At 47.2% G+C, this 23,829-nt stretch overlaps 1 protein-coding gene across 1 annotated transcript in view; it reads left to right on the top strand.

Moving 5' to 3' along the window:
- Positions 1-23,829, top strand: part of ZAP70 (zeta chain of T cell receptor associated protein kinase 70) — a 589,046-nt gene that overhangs the window by 496,064 nt on the left and 69,153 nt on the right. The gene's annotated exons all lie outside the window — the stretch shown is intronic.

The raw sequence follows: 23,829 nt of genomic DNA, 5'->3' as shown, positions 1-23,829 counted from the left end.
ACTGGGTGTTCGACGAGCTTGGCATATTTGGTAGAAAATTCTGGTGACGGTGACAGCATGAGGGCCTCATTCCGAGTAGGGCGTTAAGGGATACCGGACACAGTTAAGGAGACCGGTGCCGGTAATCCCTTACCGCCCTACTACGAGGTCCCTTAGCGGGAGCCGCAAAGGGACCAGGGAGCAAATAACGGTACCGCAAATTGCGGTACCATTATTAGCTCCCTCTCCATTCCCATTGAGCCCTATGGGGGCTCAAATGGGAATGGGGATTGCCTATTTCAATGGGGACTTACCGGTCCCGCAAAGGTCGGACTACACCGGTAAGTCCCCATTGAACCAGGTCGGAGTCGGTACCGGTATGGGAGGTAGTCATGGCGCACCATATTCGGAATGAGGAGTTTTAGCAAACAACAGGGTGAAGAAACACAGTAGTTCCTGCCTGAAACTATTCACAGAAAGAACGTGGCAACTCCCTGATTGAATCCTGGAATAACCAGGTGCCAAGGGCCCCCCCTTGCTTTTAATCCCGCAGCGCAGGGCATCAGCCCATCAGGCACCCAGATGAAGGTAAATTGGCAAAAGATATCAGCTGTTTCCCTTATCACCTGGCTCATCCTCCTCACACTTGCCCAAGATGGCCGCTACCATTCCTCTTTCCAAAACTAGGCTCCAATCAGGGTACCCACCAAATGCCCTCTATTCTCTTAAATTGTACTTTGGTCTCTAGTGACCACGTAGCCTGTACTTTGGCCACTAGTAACACTTTAACCTTTACTTTAGTCGCTAGTGACAATGTGACCTGTGCTTTGCCTACCAGTAAACATGTAACCTTTGGTTTGGTCACTGGTGACCCTTAAACCTGTGCGTTGGTTCGTAGTGAGCCTGTAATCTGTGCTTTAGTCACTAGCTGCCCTGTTCCATGTGCTGTGGTCATTGGAAACATGTCTTTACATTGATGAATTTTCATCAGTGCATCTCCATCACGTTGGGTCCTTTTTAGGGAACACGCAAAAAAGAAACAAAATTAGTAATGGGGGTATAGAGCAACTAAAAAGGGATAGGGAGTGGGGGGCTTGACATATTTTTTCTTAAAAAAACAGTACTAAAAAACAGTACAATTGCACAGATGCCAAGGCATCAAGATGTAAATGCACAGATGTAAATACGTGGAACCTGGGCATTAGTGTTTGTGTAACTGGACTTTGTACACTAGTGATCCATTGATGTTCTGTTCCTTATTCATCGCCTCTTGCTACCCATCACCATACCATCACTACCCCACTTACACCTTCATCCTACCCTTTACCTACTCTTTTCCTGGAGGTGTAGGCACACCCCGACAGAACCACATTCCTCTTTCTCCACTTCTACGCTGCATCTATCTCCACTATTCCACCCAGCCCCCAAAAGCCTTCTGCTGACCCCAACAGGTCATCTAAATACAGGCCTGTCTCTCCTCTGCCCCATTACTCTAAAGTCCTGAATTATGTGGTCTTCAACCAGATCACCAGCCACCTGGAATAAAACAGACTCTGTGACTCTCTGGGTTCTGCAGCTGGCACTCTACAAACACGACCCTGACCCACGGCGCTGTCCTTGGCTGACTACTCTTCTTCCTGTGCCCCACCTCCCTTAGCAAGCTCATCTCTTCCTTTGGGTTTCCCTACCAGCTATATGCAGATGACGTTCAGTTCTTCCATCATTTTTCTGCCTTCACCTCTGAACTCTTATCCATTATCTCTGTCAGTCTCTCAACTATCGGCTAATACACTTTCCCTGTGTTCTATTCGTCCCTTCCCTCAAGCTTTACACTATTGCGGTGCTCTTGGACAGTGATTTGAAAGCTTCACCAATACATCACTTCTCCGCTACATCTGAATATCAAAAAAGACCCTCCCATTTCTCACATACTAGCCACTAAAAAACCCTCATCTCTTCCTTCGTACTTATTCAACTTGACTAATTCAGATAGTCTCTCAACTATCCGCTAATACACTTTCCCCATGTTCTCCTCGCCCCTTCCCTCAAGATTTACATGATTGGGGTGCTCTTGGACAGTGATCTGGAGCATCACCAACTCATCACTTCTCGCTACATCATACTAGCCCATAAAAACTCTCATGTCCACCTTTGTACTTAGTCAACTTGACTAATTCAGAAGAAACCTCTTTGTCTTTCCCCTCTAATGCCCCACAACAAACTTCTCTCTCTGTAACCTCCCCTGTTCTTCGCCCGCCTCTCGCTATCACCTCCATGCCGCCTTGGATAACTACAAGAGAACAATGATACGCTTGATCGTAGAAAGGAGTCAAACTCAGGTGGTATGGAGTAGGGGTCGGTGAGCATTAAACGATTCATTTTGAATCTTTTTTCAACTCACTGAAACAATCTTTCCAATTAACTGAATCGGTCAAGCTTCTACTGAACTAAAACATGCGCTGGTACGAACAGAGTTCTAAAACGCCCATTTCTACTCGGACCCGGCACAAATCGGCTGATATACTGAGAGTAAACAAGGGAGACGCTACTGGGTAAAGCAATTCAACATGATTCTTGCAAAAAGGCCTGAATGAGCTCATCCATGTAGAATCACCCCAGGATCATAGAGTGTGTCCTATTGTGACTTTATTACTAGCTTGAAACAGTTCACCACAATTCCACTCACCAACACGTTTGAGCCGTGTCAAATAGGCACAAGCTTTCCAAGTCTCTGCATAACTTACTTGCTGTTTCCTGTTTACTTTCTGGATCCAGAAAGAAAGTGGTTGTTAAGAGAGAGGGAGAAAACTAGAGAGAGATTGAGATGGAAAGGGATAGAAAGCTGGCTGGCTGCTAGAGCCAGTGAGAGATAGAGTGCAGGAGATAGAAAAGGAACACATTTAAAAATGTTTCTTATTTCTTTTTCAAAACACTACACAAGTGGCGGAGGAGACTGCGGTGCTGGAGAGCTTGCCAGGAACCTCACTATAAAGCAAGTGGCAGAGGAGACTCCGGTGCTGGAGACCTTGCCAGGAACCCCACTATAAGCCAAGTGGCGGAGGAGACACCGGTGCTGGAGACCTTACCAGGAACCTCACTATAAACCAAGTGGCGGAGGAGACTGCAGTGCTGGAGACCTTGCCAGGAACCTCACTATAAACCAAGTGGCGGAGGAGACTGCGGTGCTGGAGAGCTTGCCAGGAACCTCACTATAAACCAAGTGGTGGAGGAGACTCTGGTGCTGGAGACCTTGCCAGGAACCTCACTACAAACCAAGTGGCTGAGGAGACTCCGGTGCGCGAGACCTTGCCAGGAACCTCACTATAAGCCAAGTGGCAGAGGAGACTCCGGTGCTGGAGACCTTGCCAGGAACCTCACTATAAACCAAGTGGCGGAGGAGACTCCGGTGCTGGAGACCTTGCCAGGAACCTCACTATAAACCAAGTGGCAGAGGAGACTCCGGTGCTGGAGACCTTGCCAGGAACCTCACTATAAACCAAGTGGCGGAGGAGACTGTGGTGCTGGAGACCTTGCCAGGAACCTCACTATAAACCAAGTGGTGGAGGAGACTCCGGTGCTGGAGACCTTGCCAAGAACCTCACTATAAACCAAGTGGCCGAGGGGACTCAGGTGCTGGAGACCTTGCCAGGAACCTCACTGTAAACCAAGTGGCCGAGGAGACTCCGGTGACCGAGACCTTGCCAGGAAACTCACTATAAACCAAGTGGCAGAGGAGACTCCGGTGCTGGAGACCTTGCCAGGAACCTCACTATAAACCAAGTGTAGGAGGAGACTACGGTGCGTGAGACCTTGCCAGGAACCTCGGAGAAATGCAGTGATTTCGAGGACTGGCGATATGTTATTCCTGCACTTCTGCTTTACTTGATTGGCTGGAGTGAGAAACGTGTGTTTTTTTCTGAGAAAGCAGGAAATTCAGTTCAGTGACTGGCGTAAAAAAGTACATTTTTGTGAAGGAGTAAAATATTCAAATGACTGTCGCTCTCTTACAGAACAGCTGCTCTCTAAATGTGTTATGGCTCACCTTTACAGATGTTCACCTCCTTGAAAAACTGTTAATGCTCTGCCACACCGTAGAAACCTGTTGAAACACAGTTATTGCCCTGCCTCGTAGGACAGTCTCTCACTGGAAAAAATGTTTACGGATCTCTATCAGAGCGAAGCCACTCCCCAAAAAATTGTTATGTCGCTCATGACAGTGGAACCACTCCATGATATATACTTTCAGGTTTTCAGGTTTTTATTTTATTGTTATGGCTCCCGCTCTCAGGCTACAATCTATAATCGATGATTTGTATTGCATTGCATAACATAACATCGTATACCATATCATAACAATCCTGCATATCATAGTATAGCATAGCAATACTGTATAGCATAGCAATCCTGCATATCATAGGACTCTTGCCACATCACAGTGAAATGTCATGTCTGGGACTGCATGTTTACAGCAGTCATCCCTGCAGCGAGACCCCATTCAGAAGGAACTAGTATGTTGATTGACAGCGCCAGAAAGTCTGGTCTCATCGCAGCTTCAAGGGAGACCTGCCACTTTAATCAGGAACCACAGAGAGCTCCATTAACCAGAGGGACCATTTGATCCACACCAGAAAGAAAAATGAGTGGGACTTAGTATTACATGTTTTCACCCCTTTACCTTTTCTGTTGCAAAACACTCTGGTTATGACCTCAGGCATACAGCAGATTGTTGGTGGTGACCCAGAATTGGTTCATTAAGTTAGGGTTAGCCTACACCACCAATCCATGTGGTCCATTTGGCTTTAAACGAGGGCTGAGCCCCTCTTTTGGCAGATCATCTGAAGACTTTGCAAGGAGTAGCAAGAAGAACTCATCATTGGATCCTGGCTGAAGGTAAAGTCTGCCTTACATCTTCTACCAGTGAAGGAAGGCCAGGACTTCCAAGAGGGAAGCATGTTCCCTCCCACAAACATCTTCCAGGGAACAGAGGGAGATACTCAATCCAGAAGACGCTCCATCAGCTCCAGAACCGGTACCCAGCCAGCACACAGCAGCCCTGCTAGGCTATGCAGCAAGCTTCCTAGGTGGGAAGTGCCAGAGAGCCCCTGAACCAAACCAAAAACAAGGCAGCTACCTGCAACACTGTCCACAACCTTGGGCCATCTGCCTTAAAGGATGACATAAGCCCAGTGAAGCAGCTAGGAGGTTGTAGTGATAAACAGTACCCGCACCCCCCTGGGATCCAGCCCTTTGTGCAAAGTAAATCACTCCTAATTACCTTCCCACACAAATAAGGTTTAAGACGCACCATGAACTCAGTCTGGAAAAAAGCCAATCACACAGAATATATGATGCTTGCATTTATTATCTGCAGTGTCTAATGAGAACTAAGCAGCAATTTACAATAATGTGGAAATAGAAAGTGCAAGCTATATAATGGCAATTATCAATCACAGATGAATATGCAATTATTTGGTCTCACGCTCCTAATAAAATGTAGATGAAGGTACGATCAGATCACACCCAGGACCCTCGCCGCTACAGGTGCCCGGCACTCCTCGGAAGAGGAGGGGAGAACTGGCCAAGCCCCCACAGTCCTACACCAGAGCGGGGATGTGATGCTAGGAGTGTCGGCTCAGATAGTGCACAGCTGGTCGTCCAGGCACTGTTCCTCTTGGTACGCGCGTCTTTCCAACAGCCCAGGATGAGTCCTCTCTTCCCTGGTCCAAGTATACTTCTCTTATTAGGAGCTGCACGTCAATCATCATGACGTGCCAGCTTTTCGAGAAGCTTCTAGGCTCACCCTTCCGGGCAGTAAACATGTTTTCGCTTGGAAAGTTACAAGACTGGAAACAGCCAGTCTTGGCTCCCAGGCTTCGGGCACTGTGTTTTGAGAAGATCTGACATTCTTGCCTTATCAGTGCACCTGACTCGCAGAGCGAAGACGAGCAAAGCTGTGCCTGGCTCCCAAAGGCTACGTAGAGCCTCTTGCAAATGCTAGATGTTTTATGTCTTCAGGAAAGGCCTTCACAATTAACCCCTTGCAAGCATGCAGGCTCACCCAGTTCGAGAGGCCTGGTTGATGTCAGCATTTTCCTCCACGCTTCGAATAGGCTCTAATACACACAAGATAGCTCAGTGGGTTAGTGCAAATGCAGGTTACTGCAAGCGCCTAGCAGCTTATCACGACATTCCACCCCTTTTGAAGTGAGGCCTGAAAATGCTGACTCAGTTCCACGATTTGGAAGCATGTACAGTGTGCTGTAGGCCGATTAAGCGTTTCTCTAGCGCAGTCATTCTACTATAAAGGAAAGACATTCTGCGCAAGAGCCCAATGAAGACGATAAGTATGAATATTTGGGAAATCAGCAACCACAGCAATGGGTGCAGTATTATATTAAGCAGCTTAGTGGAGGAGGGAGACCATCCAGTGAATATATCCCACCAGTGGTGAGTAGTAACTGATTGCAGATGGTCAGCAGTTTTGTTTAATTAGTTTCTGTCTATTATCAGCTTGTACTCTGCAGAAATAACCGAGGTAGCTAGCGTCTGGAAATCTTTCCAAGCAGTTTGGGCAAACTGTCTAATAGCTTGAAGCCAGGCAGTAATTGTTACGCTCACCTGATTCCCATGGGGGCGTCGATCTGGACTGGCCCGCTGTTGCTTCCACCAGAGTAACACGTAGAGCCGAGATGACAGACTGGACAGACCCACTTAGCTTCGTTTGTTGGACTCGTACGAATATCTTTCTGCAATGGAGAAAGGGAATTAACCTCCCGTAATCTGAGCGTTAACCCGCCTTCCCACTCCCCTTGTCTGCCCACAAAACACTCCTGAAGTTCCCTCTTAATCTCACCTGAAGATTTGGAAAGATGAGCTCTCCATCCTGCGTCGAGCGCAGGGGCGCGTAGACGACCAGTTACTTCACTGGCGTGGAGGAATTGGTGAGTTCCAGTATTGACTCTAAGTCGAATTGTTCGTAAGAGTTCAAAAGTATGATCTTCACTCTGCCAGATTCCTTGCAGGTTGCGGATTTAAACTACCAGAGGAGTTCCAAGTGGCAATTGGTAAGATCCTGGTAAGTCTATTGTGGTTCTCCCCTTTGGGGCCGGGGTATAGCGATGATGCAGAATTAACTGCGCCGACCCAAAATAAGGTGAGTACCCCCCTGTGGTAAATCAGGTAAGTCTTTGGGGTTAGGTTGTATTGTCCTTGTTTTTTCCCCTTAGGGGCCGGGGTGCGGCGGTGATGCGGAATTGACTGCGCCGACCTGAGATGAGGTGAGTACCCCCCTGTGGTAATCAGGTAAGTCTTTGGGGGTGATTTGTATTGTCCTTGTTTTCCCCTTAGGGGCCGGGGTGCGGCAGTGATGCAGAATTGACTACGCCGACCCGAGATGAGGTGAGTACCCCCCTGTGGTAAATCAGGTAAGTCTTTGGGGGTGGTTTGTATTGCCCTTGCTCACCTATCTGTTCTTGTCTCCCCCAGGTGTTGAAGAATGGCCTGGAGATGCTGGATTCGCGATGGAGTAAAGGAATGCAGCCCCGATTGGTGAGTTCAGCGCGGCTCTGCGAGGTGCGTGTAAATGCACCTGAGAAGGCTTCTCTCTTCCAGATCGACGATGTGCTGGATCAAGGATTCAGGTAAGGGTTTTGTTCTGACCTCTTCTCCTTCTCCTTTTCTTGTTCCAGGTGTTCCAGGGCTGAAGCGGGCGTGGCTGAAGACTGGAGCTGCTGAAGACACGGTGAGCGTTACACTGCAGCAAGCAGAATAACGCGAAGCATGTGTGGCTGTCTGGGTGTGGCTTAAATAGCCTTGGAAGAAGTCCCAGGTAAGTATTCTTCCACAGCCCCACCCGAGAGGAAAGGAGTCCCCAAGGTAAAGTAGTCCCTTTAAGCCTCATTTGGCTTGTGGCTTCGTGCAGCATGGTCTGCATCAGGTAGGTATGCAGCATGGTCTGCAACAGGTAAGATTTCTGTAATGAGCCTGGCGCCCATGGCGCCAGGACTGACTTTATTCTTATGAGCCTGGTGCCATAGGAGCCAGGACTGTAGCCAAAGAGCCCCTAACTGGGGTTTTTGGGCATGCTTCAAGTGGCATGATGCCTGCTTCCGGGGTTGCTGGGCCTGGTCTGGCTTTCCGGGGGCAGGCATCGTGACAGTAATCATCCCATAGGATAGAGTCCAGTTAAGCAAATGCGTGAGCTCAGCATGCAGAGTAGTGTGAGACCACTGAGTTAAAGAATATAAGGCATTGTGACAGCACTCCCCCTCAAGGCCCCTCCTAAAGCTGTTCTCCCTCTCGGCCTTGGTTTGTCTGGAAATTCTTGGTGGAACCTTTTCACTAATTGAGGTGCATGCACATGGTCACTAGGCTCCCAAGATCTTTCTTGTGGACCATAACCTTTCCAATCAATCAGATAGAAGAGGTTTGATCTCACCCTTTTAGAGCCCAAAATATTCTTGACTTCGAATTCCGGTTCCCCGTCTATGAGGATAGGTTCAGGTGGGGTGGTTAGTCTAGTTCCTGGTTGCACAGGTTTCAAAGGAGACACGTGAAAAACAGGATGAACACGCATATGACCAGGCAGGTCCAACTTGACGGCCACTGGGTTAATAATAGCCTTAATAGAATAAGGTCCAAAGTACCTGGGGTTAAAAGTCCGTGTTCCCTTGAGTGGTAAGTACTTGGTGGCTAACCATACTTGGTCCCCTACTTGGTATTGCGGTGCTTCACTCCTGTGTTGATCAGCATCCTTCTTGTATTTATCCTTAGCCTTTTGTAAATGTGCAGTCGCCTCTTTAAAGGCTTGCATGATAACAGCGTGGAGATGGTCCACCGCAGGCATCTCTAAATGCTGGGGAGAATCTAAGTCTGAGGTTTGAGGATGGTGACCATATATGGTAAAAAAAGGGCTTTGTTTAGTTCCTGAGTGTACAGAATTATTGTATGCATACTCGGCGATCCAAAGAATGTCTTTCTAATCCTCCACAGATTGATGTAGCATACAACGTAGGTATTGCTCAAGAGTCTGGTTGGTTCTCTCAGTTTGACCGTCGGTCTGGGGATGGTGGCTGGTTGAAAGCCTAACATCAATTTGTGCCAGCTGGCAGCACTTCCTCCAAAAATGTGAAATAAATTGACTTCCCCGGTCTGAAATTAACACGGAAGGAAAGCCATGTAGACGGACAACATTTTCGAGGAACTCCTTGGCCAGGATTGAAGCTGAAGGTATTCCTTTTAAAGGAATAAAATGGGCCATTTTAGAAAAAAGATCTACAATAACTAGAATGGTGTTATAACTTTTGCACAGGGGTAAATCTGTGATAAAGTCTAATGACAAGGTATGCCAAGGAGTAGGTAGTATGTCTAACGGTTGTAATAATCCAGCAGGTTTTTTCTTTTCCCCTTTATTTTGAGCGCAAATGCCACAAGACATGACAAAAAATCTGACATCTTTTCGCCAGGTGGGCCACCAAAACTGTTTCTTGATTTTGGCTTCAGTTTTAGCAATGCCAGGATGTCCTTCCATCAAGGTGTCGTGGTAATGAGAAATTACAAGTTTCTGTAGTTCCTCTAGTGGCAAAAATAGCCGGCCTTGGTAATAAGGTAGATTGTTGATGACAGAATACTCTGGGCCTTTCCTTGCCCAGCCCTGTAAGGCATCGGAATCAAAGAGTTGATGGACCTTTTCTTGAATGTCCTCCAGAGAGTGTATGGATATCAGACCAAGGATCCCCTGTTCAGGAATTACGGGTACAGGTTCTAAAGCTCTTTCTGTTTCTCCCATTCCTATTCGGGACAGGGCGTCAGCTTTTCCATTTTTACAACCTGGTCGATAGGTTATTACAAAATCAAACTCGGCGAAGAACAATGCCCAACGGAGTTGGCGTGAAGATTGGGCCTTGGCTACCTTTAGGTATTGTAAGTTGCGGTGATCAGTGATGACCGTAATGGTATGCCTGGCGCCCAGCAGATAGTGCCGCCAAGCCTTGAAGGCGGACTTGATGGCCAACAGTTCCTTGTCGGTTATAGCATAATTTAATTCGGGAGCCAAAAACTTTCTTGACCAAAACGCCACTGGGTGCAGCTGGTTAGTTTCGGGGTCCTTTTGGGAGAGCACTGCTCCCATAGCTGAACTGGATGCATCTGTTTCCAATATGTAGGGAATCTCTGGGTGCGGGTGTCGTAATACAGGAGCGGACGTGAATTTCTTTTTTAACTCTTGGAAGGCGTTCTCGGCTTCTTCTGTCCATGTAAAGCATTTATTCTTTCGCAATAGTGTTGTAATGGGATGTACAATGTGTGAGAAGTCCGGGATAAACCTGCGATAGAAATTGGCAAAGCCGAGCATGCTTTGAACTCCTTTGACTGAGCTTGGCGAAGGCCAATTAAGAATTGCGTCCACCTTCCATGTATCCATCGGATTCCTTTCGGGGTCAGAATAAATCCAAGAAACTCTACTTCCGTAGTGTGAAAGATGCACTTTTCCAGTTTAGCATATAACTTATACTGGCGTAACTTTTCTAGGACTGCTCGGATGTGCTTTACATGATCGGATTCTGGTAGGGAGTATACTAAAATATCGTCGATGTAAACGACTACACAAACATCGATGAGCTCTCGGAAGACATCGTTCATGAAGAACTGGAAGGTTGCTGGTGCGTTACACAGTCCGAAAGGCATCACCTGGTACTCAAATAATCCGTACTTGGTGCGAAAAGCAGTCTTCTATTCGTCACCCTCTTTGACACGTACCAGATGATATGCCCCCCGAAGGTCTAGTTTTGTGTATATACAAGCGTTCTTTACCTGGTCTAGTAGTTCAGGGATCAAAGGCAATGGGTACCGATTCTTGATAGTTATCTGATTCAGCGCGCGGTAGTAAATGCATGTTCTAAGGTCGCCTTCCTTTTTTGGCACGAAGAACAAAGCGGAAGATGCAGGGGACTTGGACGGGCGGAGGAAGCCATTAGCAAGATACTGGTCTAGGTACTGGCGCAAGTGGAGATTTTCAGGTTCCGTGAGGGCATAGATTCTGCTGCAAGGTGGTTGTGCTCCTGGTATGAGATCTATTCGACAATCATACGATCTGTGCGGTGGTAAGGTGTTTGCCTGCTCCTTTTGAAAGACATCCTGAAAGTCTTGGTATTCAGCAGGTAATTGTATGGCAGCTGGGATTATTGGGGCCAGTACTGAATTTAGAGTTCTCTTTGGGTAACAGGTGTTAGCACATTCTGGGAAGGTTAGTCTCTTCTCTCGCCAATCAATACAGGGATTGTGTTTTTCCAACCAAGGGATTCCCAGTATCAGTTGAAACTGTGGAGCCTTGATTAAATCAAACACCATAACCTCTCGGTGTCCATCCTGACCCAGCAAAGTCATCTCTGCAGTGGAATGAGTTACGGGCCCAGAGGCAATTTCAGTTCCATCAACAGTGGTGACGACATCGGTAGTGGTCTTTCGGGTGAGAGGTAGATTCATCCTGGAAGCCAATCCGTAGTCCAAATAGTTTCCTATGGCTCCACTATCTACGTACGCCTTTACCGCGTGCATGCGTGATGGCTGCTCTGGATCTATAAGGACCATGGGTATGGTGAAATGCGAGGTCAGAGTGTCCTTCTTTAAGCTCGGCAAGCTGACCTCTACGCTTGCCGGGCTTGATCGTTTCCCGAGTCAGGTTTCAAGTGGTTTTTGTCTGCTGCTCCGATAGTTTTCTTGGGTGGTTTTACAGGGCAGTTCCGAAGGAAATGACCGGTAGCTCCGCAATATAAACATAATTGCTGTTGCCGTCTTCTTTCCCTTTCCTTCTGGGTTAAGGGTCCTCTAACCCCCCCGATTTGCATGGGTTCTGAGGCATCTACCCCCTTCGAGGGTACGTAGGTTTTAACCAAGACCTTGTTTTCAAACTTGGTTCGATCAGCCTTTCTGGTTTGAAGTCTGTGATCTAACTAGACCACAAAATCTATATATTCAGCACAGTCTAAAGGCGGGTTCACGACTTGGGCTAAAACATCCTTGAGTTCTCCCCAAAGCCCTCGATGGAATAATGTAATTCGCTTGGCTTCAGGCCATTCGGTTTCCACAACTAATCTATTGAAAGTTGCAATGTAAGATAAAAGATCCTGATTACCTTGCCGTAAGGATAAAAGTTCGTTATCCAAAGCTTGTCCTTGGGAATGTCGGGCGAACAGTCTTTCCATGCTAGTTCGAAAACCTTGGAAATCTCGAAGAATCGGGTCATCCTGATTTACTAGCGGAATGGACCAGTCCGCTGCACGGCCGCTGAGATATGACAGTACAAAAGCTACCTTGGCTTGATCATTTGGGAAAGCTCCAGGTCTACATAAAAAGTGTAAGCGACATTGATTCATGAATATAGCAAACCTTTTAGGGTCTCCGGCAAAGCGTTCAGGCGGAGCCAAGGGAACGGCTCCAGGAAAGTTTATCTGCACCGGGTTACTCGGTGGCACCGGAGCTGGGCTGGCCCCGAGTCCAGGTAGGGGTGTTTGTCCAGCCTGGCTTTGTAATAGCTGTCTGGCCAAATCATCAGTTCGTTCTTTTGACACTATCAATTCCCTCCTGAGGGCATTGGTTTCCTGGCGGGCGGAATGCACTTTGGCCCTTAGTTCCCCTAATAATTGGGCCAACTGATCGGTTTCCGAGGTCTCCATGACGCCCAGGTGGGTATTTGTGGGTAGGCTTCACGTTCTGTTACGCTCACCTGATTCCCACGGGGGCGTCGATCTGGACTGGCCCGCTGTTGCTTCCACCAGAGTAACACGTAGAGCCGAGATGACAGACTGGACAGACCCACTTAGCTTCATTTGTTGGACTTGTACGAATATCTTTCTGCAATGGAGAAAGGGAATTAACCTCCCGTAATCTGAGCGTTAACCCGCCTTCCCACTCCCCTTGTCTGCCCACAGAACACTCCTGAAGTTCCCTCTTAATCTCACCTGAAGATTTGGAAAGATGAGCTCTCCATCCTGCGTCGAGCGCAGGGGCGCCTAGACGACCAGTTACTTCACTGGCGTGGAGGAATTGGTGAGTTCCAGTATTGACTCTAAGTCCAATTGTTCGTAAGAGTTCAAAAGTCTGATCTTCACTCTGCCAGATTCCTTGCAGGTTGCGGATTTAAACTACCAGAAGAGTTCCAAGTGGCAATTGGTAAGATCCTGGTAAGTCTATTGTGGTTCTCCCCTTTGGGGCCGGGGTACAGCGATGATGCAGAATTAACTGCGCCGACCCGAAATGAGGTGAGTACCCCCCTGTGGTAAATCAGGTAAGTCTTTGGGGTTAGGTTGTATTGTCCTTGTTTTTTCCCCTTAGGGGCCGGGGTGCGGCGGTGATGCGGAATTGAATGCGCCGACCCGAGATGAGGTGAGTACCCCCCTGTGGTAATCAGGTAAGTCTTTAGGGGTGATTTGTATAGTCCTTGTTTTCCCCTTAGGGGCCAGGGTGCGGCAGTGATGCAGAATTGACTACGCCGACCCGAGATGAGGTGAGTACCCCCCTGTGGTAAATCAGGTAAGTCTTTGGGGGTGGTTTGTATTGCCCTTGCTCACCTATCTGTTCTTGTCTCTCCCCCAGGTGTTGAAGAATGGCCTGGAGATGCTGGATTCGCGATGGAGTAAAGGAATGCAGCCCCGATTGGTGAGTTCAGCGCGGCTCTGCGAGGTGCGTGGCAATGCACCTGAGAAGGCTTCTCTCTTCCAGATCGACGATGTGCTGGATCAAGGATTCAGGTAAGGGTTTTGTTCTGACCTCTTCTCCTTCTCCTTTTCTTGTTCCAGGTGTTCCAGGGCTGAAGCAGGCGTGGCTGAAGACTGGAGCTGCTGAAGACATGGTGAGCGTTACTCTGCAGCAAGCAGAATAATGCGAAGCACGTGTGGCTGTCCGGGTGTGGCTTAAATAGCCTTGGAAGAAGTCCCAGGTAAGTATTCTTCCACAGCCCCACCCGAGAGGAAAGGAGTCCCTGAGGTAAAGTAGTCCCTTTAAGCCTCATTTGGCTTGTGGCTTCGTGCAGCATGGTCTGCATCAGGTAGGTATGCAGCATGGTCTGCAACAGGTAAGATTTCTGTAATGAGCCTGGCGCCCATGGCGCCAGGACTGAATTTATTCTTATGGGCCTGGCGCCATAGGAGCCAGGACTGTAGCCAAAGAGCTCCTAACTGGGGTTTTTGGGCATGCTTCAAGTGGCATGATGCCTGCTTCCGGGGTTGCTGGGCCTGGTCTGGCTTTCCGGGGGCAGGCATCGTGACAGTAATCATCCCATAGGATAGAGTCCAGTTAAGCAAATGCGTGAGCTCAGCATGCAGAGTAGTGTGAGACCACTGAGTTAAAGAATATAAGGTATGAGTAACAATGTCTAAGATAGTCACAACTTGATCTACACAAAAGACTTGAGGATTCCCTAATAGCCTATAATTGTTAATAAGCAAGGAATGATTAGTAACTACGCAAGCTTTATGCTGATCTATCTGGAAGATGTCAGTCCCATTAATGTGGTATTGCATCTAGGTGCACTCCCCTGCTACGGGATGCATGCATGGGTCCGGGACCCTCCCAGTTAGGAGACACACCCACCCCTGATCCCAGGGCATGCAGATGTGACTGTGGATTGTGTAGTTTTGGCTGTCTAACCATTCCCCTCGTATTTGCGGAACCCACCAGGAACCATTGATTTTCATAGGCAATACTATAAAAGGGCACCATATTTCTAGAGCATAAGCGGTCTTACTAACTTGCATTAACGCATGGCATGTGTTATTCATTCAATCAAAAGCAAGCGGCTTAATCCATATGTTTGCTGATAACTGTAGCTCTGTGTGCCAGTGGGTTGAAGATAGTCGCCCCCATTCGGAGCGCAAAGCCAACACCTGCTGATTTAGCAAAGTTTGCCATAGAATGAATCGTGTGTCTTTAGCAGTTTTGTTGACCTGCCCTATGGCAGAGAAAATGTCTTCATAGCTGAAATTCTGCCACTTCCAGTGGTTGCCAATACTTGTAGCAGTGTTGCGCAGGGTAGGGCTTATCAATGGGCCCACTGGGCCAGAAGCTTTATAGCGCCGCTGGCATCAGAACCCATAGTGGCTAACTTGTTGCGCACAGTTTCTATGTCAAAAGCATTTAAAGACCCCGTTCCCACTCCCGCTGCACCCGCAATCAATTAATCTAAACCCCTAGCTACGCGCAATTTGGTGATGGGCCATAGAAATTGACTCCATTTATAGCAGCTTGGTAGTACTAAGGAAACATTGCCCTGTGACAAATCTATGTCTAAGTGTACCTCTGTAATGATAGAAGCGTGCATCACATGTCTGCAATTTAAATGTTGTCTTACTACTGGAAAATCTAGCATGTTCATAGTTTCTACTTTGTGTGATTTGAAAAACACCATCCTCCAAGTGGGATGTCTACCATATACAATATTGGTTTTAAACACCATACTACTATCTGGTAGAGGCTGTTTCAACGTACAATTGTATGAAAGGCATTTGGTCAAGTTATAGTCCAGAAAATCTTAGTGAGTACACTCGCTGCAGTTCTTGGGGCAAAAGAAACATGAAACATCAAACAAATTATTTGATCCATTCACTGAAACGTTTGGGCCTAAGATTTCATAAGCACCAGTCATATGAGTTAGTGACAAAAGGTGTCCGACAATGTGCCAATCTAGAACTCTTGCAGTTCCATGTGGATACTCATTTGTAATGCTTTTCTCACAGGTTACGGTGCGGTTGTAGTTATCACGCAGGACTGGAGCATCAGGTGTAGTGCATGCGATTCTCAGAGTCCATGTAGCGTCTTGCATCAACCCATTGTTTACAGAGAAAGCGTTGGTTTGGCAGGCCAGAAACACCCACAGCAAGGCAAGTCCCATCCCCTTCATACTGCTCTATGTCCGTGGTGTGAGCCTAGTAGCGGGAATATAAACAGGCACGTCAGAATTATGCAAAAGTACAACATAAGTACTTCCAACACCTTGACTTAACACTTCCCCAGCCTCAGGCTTTTTGTTAGGATGGTGCACCCACACCTTTTTTCCCGTGCTACCGAAGCCTCCTTCCCCCCTCAATGTAGTGTCTGGGGATTGCTTGCTCTCTACCACTACGGGAACAACTGCTCGTTCACAAATCAATTGTGCAATTCGGTCATATTTGGTTAATGGTACTGCAGATGTACCAGCATTATGTAAAAGTACAGAAACAGTCCCTCTATAATCAGGATCAATCACACCTCCCAATATGTCAATGCCTTGTTTCGCCAGGCTGGATCGTGCATCAATGTGTCCATAAGTGCCAGCCGGCAATTTGATGCCAATACCCAGCGAGATAGATTTGGTTTGCCCCGCTGGTATAACATCATCTTCACAGGTAGATAGATCAAGTCCAATGCTGCCTGCAGTGGCTTGCACAGGCAGCTTAGCTTCTTTGTCGGTTTTCCACACAACAAGAGTCTTTGTAGATACCACTTTCTCACTTGTCAGTCTCACAAAGGGTGTCTGGCGATTTCCCAGTGGACGATTGTTCAGTTCAAACAGCGTTTTTGCCAGATGTTTGGACCACCCCTTGAGAGTGTGAGTCTTAGTCAGCTTCTTTATTTGTTGCTTGAGCAGCCCATTGCTACGTTCCACCAGAGCAGAGGATTCTGGGTACGGGCTGATGTGCAGTACCATTTTATGCCTTGCTCTAGTGCCCAGTCTTTCACATTGTGTCCAGCAAAATGGCTGCCTTGGTCTGATTGGATTTCATCCGGGATGCCATAGTGTCTGATGAGGTATTCCATGCCTTGCAAGGTAGCCCGTTGATCTGCATGGGTGGCTGGATAAGCTAATAGCAGTCCAGAGTATGTGTCTACCATGGTCAACACATAATGCTTTCCACTCTCGGGCGGTAAAGGGCCAATGTAGTCAACTTGCCATACGCTAGCAGCTCTTTCACCTCTTCTCAAAGGGCCTTGAGGCTTCCTATCCAGGGGGTAGTGCTTCACTTCACAGCACACGGAACATTGGGAGGTAGCTTGCCTGGCTTGATCCATGGTAATGGGCAATTGTCTCTTTTTTGCCCAATGATAATTTCCTGTTTGCCCTAGATGCCCTGAGGTTTGGTGTGCCCAATCCGCCATCCCTTGCAGCACCTCAGCTTCTTGCAATGTTGTCACTGGGTGAATCTTTGCCATTTGGTCCACTTCATTGTTGAACAGGGCAGCCAGTGAGGTGTTGGGGGGCATGTGTGCATCGACATGCCCAATGCAGATTTTGCACCTCTCACCTTTGCATCACATCTCTTCCCAGATGTCTGGCCCTCCCCAGATCGGAGTGTTCTTGATCTGCCAACCGTCTCTTCTCCATGCCGGTGCCTAATGTGTCAGGCCTTAATATGTGGCCCAACTGTCTGTGTATATGTATGCAGTCTCTGTTTCCTTCACCTGTTCAATCACGGAGGCCACCGCCTGCAGTTCAGCATATTGACTTTATCCTCCCACACCTTCTCTCATTAGCAGTGTTTCTCGGTGGGGCTGGAATGCCAGTGTCTTTGCCCTTTATCATACTTTGCGGTACCGTCCGTGAACCATGCAGACTTTTGTTCTTCCTCTGTCATAGTATCATAGGCGGGTGCGACTTTGAAGGGAGATTCTGGCAACACCACAGGGGTGTTTGGTTCAGGCATCGCTTCCAGATCTACTGCCTCCAGCAATTGTTCTTGCAGTCTGGAAACCCCTGTGCGGCCAGCTTTCGCACGTTGCTGTAAATACCATTTCCATTTGACATGAGTGGTGTCTTGTGCTCTGTCACTTTTCCCGCTTGCAGCAGTGTCACGCACCCAGCGCATGATCGCAATTTCTGTGCAAATTGTCACTGGTTGCTCGCCTGTGATTCTTTCAGTCTCAACTAGAGCCCAGTACACTGCAGCAACTTGTTTCTCAAGCAGAGTGTATCTTGTCATAGGATCTGTGAGCTTCCTTGACCAGAACCCCTGTGGCACTCTTTTCTGTCCTTGCTTTTGCCACAAGCTCCACACAGCCACGTCATTGTAGACAAGAATCTCCAATTCAAAAGGATCAGTTTTTGTCATGGGCCCCAGGGTGATGTAATTTTGCAATGCGTCTTTAGCCTGTTGGAAGGAAGTCTGTTGCTCTAGGCCCCATGTAAAGTCATGTTTCTTTCTGGTGACTTTGTAAATGGGTTTCAGTATCAGGTTTAAATGAGGTATGCGATTTCTCCAAAAACCCATTAACCCAATGAATCTTTGCGCCTCTTTTTTATCTGCTGGTGGAGCCATCTGCTGAACCATATCAATTACCGAGCGGGAATTTTCTTAACTGACCCAGACCAGATTGCACCTAGAAATGTCACCTCTTGGGCAGGCCCCTGTACCTTTTTGGGATTTATGGCCCACCCCCGATTTTGCATGTGGGTTATCAACTTTTCAGCAGCTTTTTCTACATGTTCGTTCTCAGCACTGGTCAGCATGATGTCATCAATGTAATGAGCAATAAATACATCATCCAAGTGCACCATCTTTAAGTCTCTGGCAATCAATCCATGACACAGAGTGGGACTATGCACATACCCCTGGGGCAATTTAGTAAAAGTAAATTGTCTGTCTCCCCAAGTCATAGCAAATTGGTCTTGTGATTCAGTGTCAATATATATGGAGAAAAATGCATTGGCCAGGTCAAGGACCACATGCCATTCACCCACTTCTCTTGTAAGGTTTTCAATCAGGGTGATGATGTCTGGCACCGCCGCAGCTAAGGGCGGCACCTTCTTGTTCAAAATGCGGTAATCAATCGTCAGACGCCATGCCCCATCTGGGCGGCGGACAGGCCAGATCGGCGAGTTGAATGGGCTGACTGCCGGCCTCATTATGCCAGCTTTCACCAATGACTCAATAGTTTCACCAATCTCTTTATGTCCTCCTGGCAACCGGTACTGTTTCACGCACACTGGCTCAGCAGGAGGAGGTAAATGCAAGGGGGACCATTTGGCATGCCCAACCACAACGGGGTTAACAACTCTCACATGGATTTTTCGATTGCCAAAAACAAATTTGCCTAAATCTGTAGTCACACTTTTGCCCAACAACACATCCATGCCAAGGATGTACTCCGGTATATCGGCAATCAAAACATTTGCTGTGAAAGGCAATCCCTCACCAATTGACATTCTTACATTAAAGGCTTTTGCAACAGTTTCTGCTCCCCCATAACCATTGACCAAAACTCTGGGACCAGATAATTTACTGGGATTGCCATTCAGAATGGTTACCTCAGCTCCTGTGTCTAATAGAGCCAAAACATGTTTTACTTTCTCATCCAAATACAATGTAAGTGGCACAAAAGGGCGTCTGTCTCTGGGACTAGTTCTCTTTATAAAACGTACCTGAAAGACAGAGGCAGCCCTTCAATCAAAAATGGGGTCTGGGACCTCCCACTTGTCCTTTGCCAAATCAGGGTAACCTTTTGCTCGCACTTTGGGCTTCAACACCTCCTCTTCAGAAAGTGCAGAGGGCTTAGTTTTTCCCGATCCATGTTTTTTCAATTTCTTCCATTTCTCAAGCAGCACAGATGTGGTTTACCATCTATCTCTCCCCTTGCTATTCCTGCTTTTAACAGGTCCACCCACATTTGTCTGCGTGTGATCTCAACAGTATCAGTTTTCTCTTTAGACTTTACATTTTTGCCACGCTTTTTCTGTGAATCATTGTTTGCAGCCACTAGGCACGCTGCTTTACGCACATCCAGCCCTTCTAATTGCCCTAACAGAAGTGCCACTTTGCCACTTCACCAATGGCTTTGCCTTGCGCTGGACCCAGCAATGAAAGCAATGCGCCCTTCATGTGACTCGGTGCATTTCTTAACAAACGTGCGCGCATGCCAGCTGTAAACAACTCCATGTCAGGCCCTGCAAAATTTGCACTGTACAGTGCACACTGTAAACCCATCTCTCTAAGCTGATCTGTTGCTTCAGTTAGTGACTGCCAACCACCCCAACTCTCTTCCATATCCATTGGACTCCCATACAAAGTCATTAGGGCAGTCTGAAGCCAATTAAACAAGGAATGAGAGCCTTGCTGCCCGAGCGCACCGCGCACTATCTGTCCCAACATTACATTAGTAGTGAGTGAACCCATCTTTAACAGTTCTTCTGGGGTTAAGAAGATACTATCGGCACCCGTGTCCCAGAGGCGAAGGTACCACCTCAGAAGTGCTTCACCTGGCTTCTGTCTAAATAACTTAGCAATCTCTAAAAGCTCTGTCTGTGTATAATTGCGGACAATCCTAGTATTCTGAATATTTGCACCACCAGCTTGGCCTTTTGACTTGTTAGTGATTGACAGCCGTGCTGGATAAACACATTTCTTTGGAGCACATTCCAGCTCCTCTTCATAAGAACAATCTAATTCTGCAAGCCTAATTTCAACAGATTCATTCCAGTCATATACTTGCTCAGTTTCGCTGTCACTGACTTCACCCGACCCTAAATTTGGGTCCCAGTTATCTTTCCTAATTAGCTCGCAAATCCTTATCTTTGACGGATTGCCCCGCCGCTGTCTGCGCTTGTGCATGGCTACACGCACATCTAAAGAGGCACACCTGTCCTCCATCTGATCAGCCCGCTTAACGGACGATTCAAAGGTCTCTCTCATAATGATTTGTTGCTCCTGGAGCAGGGAAATCTCATCAGTTAATTTGCGAATCTGCGCATCTTTAAGCAATTCATTCTCATGCACCTTCCTGAGCGCCTGCAGGAATAACCAGCCTATGTTTCCTGCTGCCTTTAGCTCCCTTCTGCATTTCTCAAGCAGTAAACTCTCCAAGCACTTACTAATTACCGCCGGGGAAACATCATTTTCAAGCATGTCCCATGCCCTCGGTGCCGAGTACCGATGCAAAATATCTGCCACACCCGACCAAGCATTTGATGCCGGCCATCCTAGAATGCGACAGAGTGCACTATCTTCCCCATTGCATTCATCTTTTGCATGTTTTATCCAGAATGGCATTGTGCTCGTAAACCCTGCTCACAGCGCCAAATGTAGTGATAAACAGTACCCGCACCCCCCGGGGATCCTGCCCTTTGTGCAAAATAAATCACTCCTAATTACCTTCCCACACAAATAAGGTTTAAGACGCACGATGAACTCAGTCTGGAAAAAAGCCAATCACACAGAATATATGATGCTTGCATTTATTATCTACAGTGTCTAATGAGAACTAAGCAGCAAGTTACAATAATGTGGAAATAGAAAGTGCAAGCTATATAATGCCAATTATCAATCACAGATGAATATGCAATTATTTGGTCTTACGCTCCTAATAAAATGTAGATAAAGGTACGATCAGATCACACCCAGGACTCTCGCCGCTACAGGTGCCCGGCACTCCTGGGAAGAGGAGGGGAGGACTGGCCAAGCCCCCACAGTCCTACACCAGAGCGGGCATGTGATGCTAGGAGTCTCGGCCCAGATAGTGCACAGCTGGTCGTCCAGGCACTGTTCCTCTTGGTACGCGCGTCTTTCCAACAGACCAGGATGAGTCCTCTCTTCCCTGGTCCAAGTATAGTTCTCTTATTAGGAGCTGCACGTCAATCATCATGACGTGTCAGCTCTTCGAGAAGCTTCTATGCTCACCCTTCCGGGCAGTAAACATGTTTTCGCTTGGAAAGTTACAAGACTGGAAACAGCCAGTCTTGGCTCCCAGGCTTCGGGCACTGTGTTTTGAGAAGATCTGACATTCTTGCCTTATCAGTGCATCTGACTCGCAGAGCGAAGACGAGCAAAGCTGTGCCTGGCTCCCAAGGGCTGCATAGAGCCTCTTGCAAATGCTAGATGTTTTATGTCTTCAGGAAAGGCCTTCACAATCAACCCCTTGCAAGCATGCAGGCTCACCCAGTTCGAGAGGCCTGGTTGATGTCAGCATTTTCCTCCAGGCTTTGAATAGGCTCTAACACACACAAGATAGCTCAGTGGGTTAGTGCAAATGCAGGTTACTGCAAGCGCCTAGCAGCGTATCACGACAGAGGTGTGCATCAACAAACTTCTACCAACGTTGAGCCCCCTGAGTTGTAACCGACTGCACCGCTGACTGGTAAACCGTAGTCGCTAAAGCCATCTGAGTCATTTCGACTAGTGCTTCAGACCTGCTGACCAGCACCGAGACAATGATTCATGACCCCAAGCCGCCGTGTAGGCCAGCCTGCAGCTGTACTTCCAGTTTCGCTCACTACACTACCTGCCATACCCGCAGTTGTCTCCCATCTTCAACTCTGTCACAGAAGCTGAAAAGAGCCCTGAAATCGACTCAAACCTGTTGAGCATCAAGAACTCCTACAGCACAAGGTGCAGTGTAGTTCTGTCCCCCTGCTCCTTCTCCAAGGGCACCTGGTGACATTTTACAACCCATTGCTTGTGTGGAAACAAAGTATCCTAGTGCAATTCATTACTATACTGATTACCCTCCTGTCAGTATCCAGAGTGCATCCCTTTTCCTTTCTATGAAACTGTTCTCTGCATTCCTTTAAAGGGTGGGTTGTATTTCGTCGTGTGCTCGCTTGGACTGTCTTTTGTGATAATAATAATGTAGATATTGTTACACAACCTTGACTGTACAGTCCCTTTTATCATTGGGTAATAATTGTATTTGCGCCGCTGTGTTGCAACTAACGATCCACGACCTTGCGGAGATAAGCATGCCGATCCGTCCACATTACCAAAATTGGACAAGGAGGTTTATAATTTGCTTGTGTTTCCAATCTCTTCAGATCCCTTCTGGTTTACTAGAGGTGTGAATCTGATTGATGGTTTAGAAAGCAATATTCATCCCTGGACCACTGTGATTCGTCACAGTAGTCCTGCTTGGTGATAACCCAGCACTTACAGTGGGAGCTCCCTTTGTCCATTCGGATTAACTGCCTTTCAGAAAGAGCTATAAAACATTTTTAATCAAAAACTAAAAAAAAACGATGATTTTCTCTTCCAGAAAACGTTACCTGGGTGCTCAGCAAAATAGTGGAACTATCTAGATGTGGCTTGCTTAAATGTGGTTGCATACCGCCACCCTGCAATTAAAGTTAATGACAGATACACCTACAGTTGTAAGACATTTCCCAATCCTCTTACTTCTCCTATAGAACATGCGAGCAACCAGCTAAGGATAAGCAGCATGAGTTCGGATCCACGTCTTTTCACCAGTGGTCCTTCACTGAGTCTTCTATTTGTTTTATATTTTGTTTTTGCCTTTTATATTTTTTGTTATGGGTAGAGATCACGTACAATCTATTTCTTTCCGTTTCTGACCCCGACCCGTTTCCCCACATGATTGTTTTTTTAAATTCTGCTTTCAGACTTTCCTAAGATTTGGAACCAATGATAAGGCATGTGTCAGGCATCCTAATGGTTCGACAAGAGGGCCTTGACAATTAGTAGCTTAATACTCAATTGGGAAACAAAGGCCAGTGCAAACACAACGAGGACATGAAATTAAGATAGCAGCACATTTAGAGATTTGGGGAAACCGTTTGGGCAACTTGCCTATTTGCATGTAATCCCACTGGCAATTAAATACAAATTCCACAGTAAATCAAAACTTTTTTTTTGTAGCATGTCTTTATTGTTTGGTTCACATCCTTACATCTTCAGACCACAATATTGTCACATGTTATTACATTAATACACTGTCAATTTCACTGTAGACAATTGCAACATTGGTTGGGGCCCAATTACAAGTCCGACAGGTCTTAGCCTCCTCCGACCATATCAGGTCAATACTCTGAACATTGCAGTCCATTATCACCCCCCTTCACCTTCCCCTTACACTGGAGTCTCATCACGTGCTATCAGGTAT

The sequence above is a fragment of the Ambystoma mexicanum genome, chromosome 1p (genome assembly GCF_040938575.1).
Source record: "Ambystoma mexicanum isolate Mex_15411 chromosome 1p, UKY_AmexF1_1, whole genome shotgun sequence".
Classification (NCBI taxonomy): Eukaryota; Metazoa; Chordata; class Amphibia; order Caudata; family Ambystomatidae; genus Ambystoma; species Ambystoma mexicanum.
This window is presented reverse-complemented; position numbering and strand designations above follow the sequence as displayed.